Source organism: Molothrus aeneus, chromosome 27, assembly GCF_037042795.1.
Source record: "Molothrus aeneus isolate 106 chromosome 27, BPBGC_Maene_1.0, whole genome shotgun sequence".
NCBI lineage: Eukaryota > Metazoa > Chordata > Aves > Passeriformes > Icteridae > Molothrus > Molothrus aeneus.
Window position 1 is genome coordinate 126,313 of NC_089672.1, and position 9,786 is coordinate 136,098.

A 9,786-nucleotide genomic window follows, 5' to 3' on the forward strand; every position below is an offset into this window, starting at 1 on the left:
AGACATAGAGAAGCACCAGCCCAGCTGCCTTGCCTTGCCTTGCTGTGCCGAGAGGAGAAATCCCTCCAGGAGTTCTAGCCCTTGAGTATCGGACGCCAGAAGGTGCCGGCCGCCTTCGCCAATGGAGCTGCCACTGCCGGAGAGATAAGAGGGATGGCTGCCATAATTTCCCTTTGTCTCTACACACGTGTTCAGCTGTGGAGGCAACCATCTGGGGCAAGGGATCACTCTGGCATTTTGAGTTTCTTTGTTCCTGGGAGTCCCTGAGACTTCAGCAACTTTGTAATAGTGACTATTACTGTTAATTTTTGCCAGTTGCTGTTTCACCTGGTAGTAGACTGTTATTTTTTCACTTAGTGTACCTGCTTGTATTCGTTTCTCCTATTGGTGGAAAGGGATTGATGAAAACCATAAGGGGAAGAAGCCATTTGAGGGTCATCCACCTCTTAAATTGTCTTAAACCAAGACATAAAGGAAACAGAATCTCAACTTGGCTCTTATAAAAATCAACCTCAAGACCAAACCCAATAGAATTGTGCAGAAAAATTCACAATGCCAGAGGTTTATGTCCAAAAAGGGGACAGAGGATTCCTGTAATTTTATTCGAATAAAGGGAGAGGCCATGAGGTATTTCCCTGGGGTCTCTCAAATTACTGGAGGATGAAACCTCCTTTTAATCCTATTTTCCTGGCCATATCACCCTCTCTCTTTCCACATTGGCTGTGGTACTCAAGGGGTATGGATTTCTTGAATTGCTTAGTACGGGACCCCCTTAACCTATTACACCACCCACCCCACCCCCTGTTCTTTTGTTCATCATCTTAAAATTCAGGAACTTAACATGGCCTTGGTTGAGCAACATTTCCTTGTAAAATGGTAACATTCCTTTCTTACCTATTAGTCTCTGGTTTTACTGACAAGCAGGCTTACACAGACTCTTACTAAAGACACACTCATTACTTTCAGAATCATCTTAAAAGTCACCATTTTTAAAGTTTGAACCACATAAAAATGTAAGTTTTGAGAGGAAAGATGTGTGCTAATGTCTTTACAAATAGATTGGTGGGTGAAGGTTATGAGTGTTAATGTCTTTCAAATGGGCCCTAATGTTTCTACTGACTTTGGCTGCAGGTTTGTTACCGGGCCCTGACAGTTTGGCTCCTGAATAGACAAGGGTCTGAACTTCTGAACTTTGGTGTAAAATGACAGGTTCAGGAGGAGATATGTGGTAGGCGGTTCCGGAAGGCTGTGCCTTCCTAGCACCTCAGCCAATAGGGAAAGGAAGAGGGCAACATGTGGCTGGGAGATTAGGAAAAAAGGGAGGCTGCATCTTCCGAAACCTCAAGAGAGAAAAGGTCAGTGGGTGTGTGTTGAGGACTTTTTTGCAGGCTGAGGAGTTCTTGCAAGACAATGGCCAAATTCAGCCGATGCACAACCCAGCCTGCTTGTAATAATGGACAATGGACATGTTCACAAACAATGGATAACGGACATAGTCAGAAATGGGGTCGGTATATCCTTGAGAAAGATACAAGAAGAAGAGTCATCAAGATTCAGCAGGTTTGTCAGCAAGCTTGAGAAAGTGAGAAAAAAGAGGGTGGGCCAGATGACCACAGCAAGATGCATGAAAAATTGGATTATCCAATCAGCATTCTATTTTAGATGCATGAACAGCTAGGATTAACCAATCATGTGTTAGCTAGGGACACGTGGACAGTAGAAACTTATTATAAATATAGCCCTTTTAGGGATAATAAGTTTGGCTTCACTGGATCATATTGATTATGGCGTGATCTCCCTGAACCTCCGCTCCCAGCAGGTGTGTGCCCCAGTGGACTCTCTCCCTTTATTCAAAAAAAGTTGAAGGACCCCTCTATCTCCTTTTTGAACATAAACATCTGGCATTTTGTGCATTCTCCTGACAACTGAAGGCTTGGTTCAGGATCCTTCCACTCTCTGGGTCCAGCACGTGGCAAGAAGAGCTGGAGGCATGCCTCACCCAGTTTTGGTAATCAGCTATCCCTCCCAAATGACCTGACTACTAAGGCTATCCCATGATAACAATGCAAGGGGGAAGGGAAACATCACTATACATCTACAAAATTTCTCTTAACATATACTTAATATTTGCTCTTTAATTCTGAGAGTCAGCCATCACATTACTCACTTCGGCACTGGCTGGCCGGCACCAGCTGGCTAGCACCGGGCAATAGATTAGGTATCCAAGATTGTCCACAAGATAGACAAGAGGCATACCAGAGGGTCCATGAAGGGGTCTTTAGGGAGCGGTGAACCAGGGAGGGTCCGTGAAGAGTCCATAGGAAAGGACATGGATGCCCGGAGGGGGCAATAAAGGAGAGTCAAGAAGGGTCTTGGCAAATCTCACCAGTAGGTAGTACTTTGGGGTGTGATAAACACATATTATAGTTTTGGCTTTTGCGAACAATAAACTGGATGCTATGTGCTGTGCATTATAATATAATGTTAACTGTTGCAGAAGTAGCTATAATTGTGAAATAATAACGAATTATTTTACTTTCTTAAATAACTGACAATAATTAAAATAACTCAGACATATTTGTGAAGTTGATTTATATTTGCGATGTTGATTTAGAGTACTTGTGGTTAACTTGTGATGACTGAAATAGCTAATCTGTCTGCATGGTCAGATAACATTTGAAGAATGGGCATGATGAGGACCCCTGCTACTGACACTTTGACTATCAATAGCTGTCACCTGCTGAAACCACGGAACAGGGGGCCATTGTGAGGAGGTGACAAACGACCTTCAAAACCACATCCCAGAATACTGCACATGCTCCAAAAAGGCGGACCAGAGGAAGGACCATGCTAAAAAATTCCTGGAATCTGTAAATTAGTTCAAAGAAATGTTTGAATATGTATAATCATTCATTAATATGCATTGGACTGATGCAATGGAAAGGGTATATAAGAAGAGTTGCTATGGTTAGCCAGTGTGCCTCTGGCTACAGCTACACACCCAGCACTGTTATGTTTGATTTATTATTTTGTCCCCTATTGTCCATTATCGAAAAAACGGTCTCGACTATAGGGCTGAGAATCCCAAAATACCTCTGAAGGGTCCTTTAGGAGAATATTGAGATGGTTTGCACATTTTCCCAGAAGTAGGTACAAGGACATGGGTGCCCAGAGTGAGTAATATGGTGTATGCCCAGAGGGGGCAATATGGGGAACATGGATGCGTTTTGCGGAGATAAACAAAACTCCACAACTTTTGGGAAAGTTGTAAAGCCGGTATGTTTATTACAGCACTGGACACATGCGGGAATCATTCCCCTAAAATGACATGTATACTTCTGGGAACTTCAGGTCCCTTTTTATCCCCCTCTCAGATACATATGCATACAATTTCACAATAGGTTCATACCTATTCATTTTTACAAATTTCGTGTGACATTTGCCACTAGTTCTTCTTTATCAGAAAAAATTCCTAGGTCAGGTTGACCTGCTTTCACAGGAGTCTCAGTCTCACTTACCACCCTCTGTCTCTCCCCGCGCCCCCCGCCCTTTCCTCTCTTATCTCTGTCCTTCACTGAAGCAGTTTCTCTGAGCTTAGGCTTTTGCAGTCAGGCTAAATAGCTATGTTTTCAAACCACAGACTCAATTCAAATATGTACATTTCACCTAAATCAAAATGGATTTCTACTCTGGAGAATTTCTACTCTGTCTCAGATGGCCAGAGGAGACAATAAGAGTCACCAAGAAAGGGTCTTGGCAACCCACGCCCAGAGGAAGCAATACAATGTTAGTTTGGGAAAGGGTTGGTTGAAGGGGAATATGGAGAAATATGGTTAAGGCAAACAGCAGAGGGAGGATATGTGATAGGCAAAGAACAGTGAGGACTGGGAAGTTCTCTGCCTTGTCTTCAAAATCTGTGGTCTAATACAGGGCCAGCTGCAAGTCTTTTCCATTCCTGGCTTCCAGGAGAGGGAAAGCAGGGAGGTATTGTTTCTACCCACCCCTTCCTGGGTCATTATGGAGCCAGAGTGGAGGATTTGGGTTTGTCTGCTTGCTGTTCTGGACTTGAGGGTGTTTCTGTCTGAAGCTAAGTGTGACCAGCAGCATGGGCTGGGGGCCTCTGGGGGAGGCATGGGACCAAGCCGAGGCTGTGGGACAGCTGGGGCGCAGCTCCAGGAGGTGCCCAAAGCCACTACCCCCGTGGGCAGGGGCTGCAGTGAACCCCTGGACCCATGAGGCTGCAGGACGCCCTGTGGTAGAGAAAGCCACTGTAAAATTTTTCTGCTTTCTGGCTGCAGAGGTGGCTTGGAATGTCCAAAAGGAAGGCCCAGGTCATGGAGAGAAAGGCTGAATGTTTAGGGCATATTTTGACTTAATGCTTGTGGCGTGTTGGCTCAGAGGGGGTCCAGAGTTGCCCATGTGAGAAATGACACTCACTTTCAAAAAAATTTAAAAGGTTTATTGAAACTTTATAAAAAATACAACAGAAGACTGAATAAAGAAAAGAAAAGAAAAGAATACAGTGCCAGGAGCAACAGATTCAGCCACCATGTGCTGGTCTACACAATGGATGTTCTGCCCTTTATACCTCTAGCCCCTCCCAAAATCTTGTCAATCAACTCCTTCTTCACTGTCCAGTAGGGGGAGATCACTTTCTTAAATCTTGATTTGAGGTCAGGTACTACCATAGCATGAAGCTATCCCTCCCAAATGACCTGACTACTAAGGCTATCCCATGATAACAATGCAAGGGGGAAGGGAAACATCACTATACATCTACAAAATTTCTCTTAACATATACTTAATATTCGCTCTTTAATTCTGAGAGTCAGCCATCGCATTACTCATCTACAACACCCAGGACTGAAGGGGAACTGTGACAATTTTTAGGATTACAGGGTATTGTAAGAAAATTAAAAGAGATGTTGATTATTGCCCCAGCTTTAGCTCTCCCAGGCCCCAAAAAGGAATTGGAATTTTATATGGACTGGTTGCAAAGACTGATTTCTCCTGTGTGAATTATTAATGAATGTGGAAATACTCTTTGGAAATACAGCTTTTCTGGAGGTCTCATGCCCAGATTTAGGGATGGTGAAGAAATTTGCTGAGCAGAGAAAATGCATTGGCTATTTCTACTAAGTTTAGGTTATGCTGAAGGTACCCAGAATAATAAGCAATGTGGTCCTCTGGTACAGGGCTGTGCCAAAGGAATTCTAGTGCAAAAATATTTGCAAAGCAAGGGGGTGGCCCCACTGTTTGCTCTAATGGTAACTGAGGCTCTGTTGTCTGCAGAGTTGGGCAGCCACAGCTTTGATGATAACTGAATGCAGGTGTAGGATTGTTAAAGTCTGGCACCAAGTTCTGGGTGGATGACTGGCACTAGGCTGTTTCAGTGTGAAATGGAACAGGAGGATTTAGACTTGAGAACCCAGCCTCCTGTTAAACTGGTCCCGAAACAGGAGCCTTAAAGGAAGCTTGTCTCTGTATCCAGGTAACAGATCTCCAGACTCAAGCTAGGGAACATTTAGAGGACCCCTCTGGCAAATGGGGAAAAAGTGTTTTATGAATGGATCTTCAAGGATAGTAGGAGGAAAACGAGTTATCTGATATACCATAGTAAAGGGGAGGGAATTGCAAGACGCGGGGGAAGGTACCATGCACGAAGCGCAAAATTGTATGCCTTAATAAAAGCCGGCAAAGTGTATCAAGAAAAGGTGGTGACTATATTTACAGATTCCAAATATGCATGTGCGATGGTACATGCATTTGGAAAGCTGGGAGGAAAGAGGTTTGTTAACTTTCAAGGAAAGACATTTGTTCATCAGAGCTCAATTACGCGCCTGTTTGAGGTGGTAAATTTACCAAAAGAGGTAGAAATAAAACATGTTAGGGGACATCAGGCAGATAGCTCAGAAGAGACAATAGGTAATCAACAGGACAATGGAGATGTTCAGAAAGCAGCACTTCTGCCAGAGGTCACTGGGATCCACCCTTTGCTTCCTTGTGACTCAGCTGCTGCCAGGGGGAGGGGGGAAGTGGTGGTGGTAGTGCTGTCTTTTCCACCAGAGGAGTTTGGAGATAAATAAAGTTGGTGGGGCAGAGGAAAGAGGAGAGAATTGAGTTACAAAACACAGTAAACAGTAGATGCCAGGAGACTTGACCCTGCAAATATTGGGATGACTTTCAAGGATTGGCAGAGACATTCTTCGAGATGAACTGCTTTGGATCTTTTTGTTTTAGCGAAACAAGCTACTGAGGGGTGCCTAGCTAAAGTTAAGAGTGAAGACTACAAAGGAGATTGCAATGCAGGGAAATGACCTTGAGCTATATGTCCTTTCCAGAGATGTTGGGTGTATTTTGCTGAGATGCCTTGGGTGAAAGGACTTAAATATCCGCTAGTAGTAGTATGCTGGCTGGCAGAGCGGCCAGAGGAGCTTCTAGTTGTGAAAAACACCAATCACTTGTGTTAAAATTTTAGAAGTTTAATAGTAATAAAGTAGTAATAAAAATTAGGACAATAAGAATTTGGACAATCAAAGTTAGGATGATAAAAGACAATAAAAACCAAAGAACTATGGACATCTGGGTGCTTTGCTCTGCCACAAAGGACGTTTTGCTAACAAAGGATTATCCCTTAAAAGCAATAGCCTGTTGCATATTCATACATTTCATACATGATGCAAACATTCTTTTCAAAACTAAGGGTGTTTCTGCTTAATGTCTACTTCCCCCCCTCATCTTGTAAATCAATCACCTTGGTCTCTTGAAGTCTGAGTTGTCCCAGTAAGGAGGCAATAATTCTTCTCTTGAAATCTTGGTGTCTGTTTGCTGTTATTTCTATGTGAAGAATTTCTTGATTATCTTATCCATTCTTTGAGTTAGTTACAAAAAGTATCTTAATCACATAGTTTCTATTTTAATATTATGCTATAGCCTAAAACTATATTTACCACACTACTTAAAAAGATTCATACAGCATAACTTTCCAACATAACACATATAGTATTCATTTTAATATTTGTGAAGAGCCAATCATATAATATGCAATTTTCACACAAAGTTGAAGGACTCCTTTGTCTCATTTTTGGACATCAACCTCTGGCATTTGTGCAGTTTCCTACTGGTTAACTTTGGGACAGTTACATTAAAATCTACCCCATGACAACAAAAATTAGCAGGAAAGAGTCTGAATGCTTATGTACATTACTATCCATAATAAAACACAACATTGGGACTATCTTCAGTTAAAAATCCACAGAAAAAAAAAGTCCTTAATCCAGGTCCTGCAATACCCTGTTAATTCTAAAAATTGCTACAGCTCCCCTTCAGTCCTGGGCAACCTCCAAGGTTTCCTGGACCCCCTCTGGGACAACATACTGCAAGCATTCAGTCAAAATATGCCCTAAAACATTCAATGTTGCTCTCCATCACTTCTTCCTTCCTTTCTGTGGTGGGTTCAGTGCTGGCCAAATACCAGTGCACCCACTAGAATATACTTACTCATTTCCCACTGTGAGATACGATTAGGAGGAAGGCAAAGCAGGCTCAAACCTCTAAAAGTGTATAAAGAAAACTTGATTAACAGAAACAAAAAAAAAATAAGAATCAGAATAAAATCTTCAGAACACTTCTTCTCCCCTCACCAACACTCTTCTTTTCTTCCCATTGACAATGTAAAAACACAAAACCTAAAATTTACAGTCAGTTTACCACTTCTAGAATAGTCTTTCTTCAGTTCACCTAGGGAGAGGAGTCTCTTTTGACATGCCATGGAGACTTCTCCACAAGAAACGATTCTCTCATGGTTTTAATTTCCATGAACAGCCACCCAGGAATGTGCATTTGTGAAGCCCCTCCCATCTTTGGAAGCCTTCCCACAACTGCTTTTATGAACCTTGTCAACTTATGGGGTACTGTTTTAAGGATGAGTTGTTCAGAAGCAAAAGTTCTCTTCATCTATCCCTGAGGTCATATTAATGTCTGAGAACAGAGGTCTACTTCTTCTTCCCTGGGGGCAAAGGGTCTTCATCACTCTTCTCTCTCTCTGTTCACACTTCTCATTGAATCACAGCTATTTTAATATTTGCCTGCTTCAGCACAGATGCTTTTCCTCATATCTACAGTTTGAACAATCCATCCCCTCACAGTCCCACCTACTATTCTCAGTTCCTGCACAATAACTGATAGGATAGGGGTGTTATAAGGAGACGTACACAGCTCCAAAAGATCTGCCTTTAACCAAGATTTAGCTATAGGCTGCAACCCCTTCCTTCCTTCCTTCCCTTGGAAGAGGGTATTGCTTTTTAGACACCAGTCATCCAGGTTGCCTCAGAGTAATGTGGACATGCTCCAGACCCAGTTTTGTATATCACAAGCGCACTAGTATCCCCATCATCTCTCACAACACTAACTCGCATTCCCAACTCCAGTCTTCAAATCTCCTCCTAGCAAACCACAGTCACTACTAGGAATAATCAGAAACTCATGCTTTTCAAACCCATCTCTTACATTCACCAAACTCTCACAGGCATCCCTGTGTTATTTTACACAAATTGCACCCACTCATCTTTCTTATTTATAAAAAGAACATTACCAAATTGTTCCCCCTTTGGCATAAAATTGAAATTAGTTGGAGAAGCCCCTGTGTCTACCAGGAAACAGACCTCTCCGTTCAATAAGGGTTCCATTGTGGTGACCACCCAGCACAATAGCAGATCCTGAACCCTTAACAATCCATATCTAATGTTTTCCTCGTCCCTTCTTTCACATCTTCTATATACCTGAGGTGCCTTTCTACCCAATTCCTTCAGGGACACACTCGGCCACCTCTCCAGCCCCTGCTCCTGCTGTTTGTGGGCTCTCACCTTCTGTAAGAAAAAACTCTCACTTTTAAAAATTTAAAAGGTTTATTAAACTTTAACAAAAATATACAACAAAAGACTGAATAAGGAAAAATTTCATAGCTGGCAGTGTCTGTAGCTATCAGCCATGTGCTCATCAACAAAATGGATGCTCTGCCTTTTATACCCTTAGCCCCCTCCCAAAGTTTTATAAGTCAAATCTTTCTCTGCCATCCATTGGTGGAGATTACTTTCTTACATCTTGATTGGAGGTCAGATGTTGTTATGCCATGCCTCCTGGTAACAAGTTGATCCTCTCCGAATGTCCTGACTACAAAGACTATTACAAGGGGGAGGGGAAAGAGGACTATGGGAGGACATATTACAATAACATCACTATACATATACATAATATTCACCCCTAAATTGTGAGAGCTGACCATTACATTACTCATCTATAACACTTCCCACAGCCGCTAAACTCTCTGCAAAATCACTCACCTCCCTGGTGATACCTTACACTGTACACCAAAGCTGCTCCCTGTATCTTATAGCATACACCAAAGCTGGTGCCTGTCAAGACGCAGTGTTTAAACGCACACCCACAGCACATCTGGGCTGTTCTCCAAGCACCACAAACTCTGTAAAGCACCAGGTGCCAGCACAGCTCAGTGGGTGGGTACAGCTAATGGTGCTACAGGAATGGACAGGTGAACGGAACATCCTGCCAGTCTCATGGGGGTGGGGAGGCCCCTGCCTGTGGGGGTGGCGGTATTGGGCACAGCCTTGGCTCAGTCCCACACCCCCACAACAGGTTCCCAGCCCATGCTGCCAATCCTGAATATCCACACTTGGCTTCAGCATTCTTCACCATAGAGAAACCATTTCATGTCCTGAGAAGCAAGGAGACAAACCGAAATCCTCCACTCTGGCTTCATAATAATCC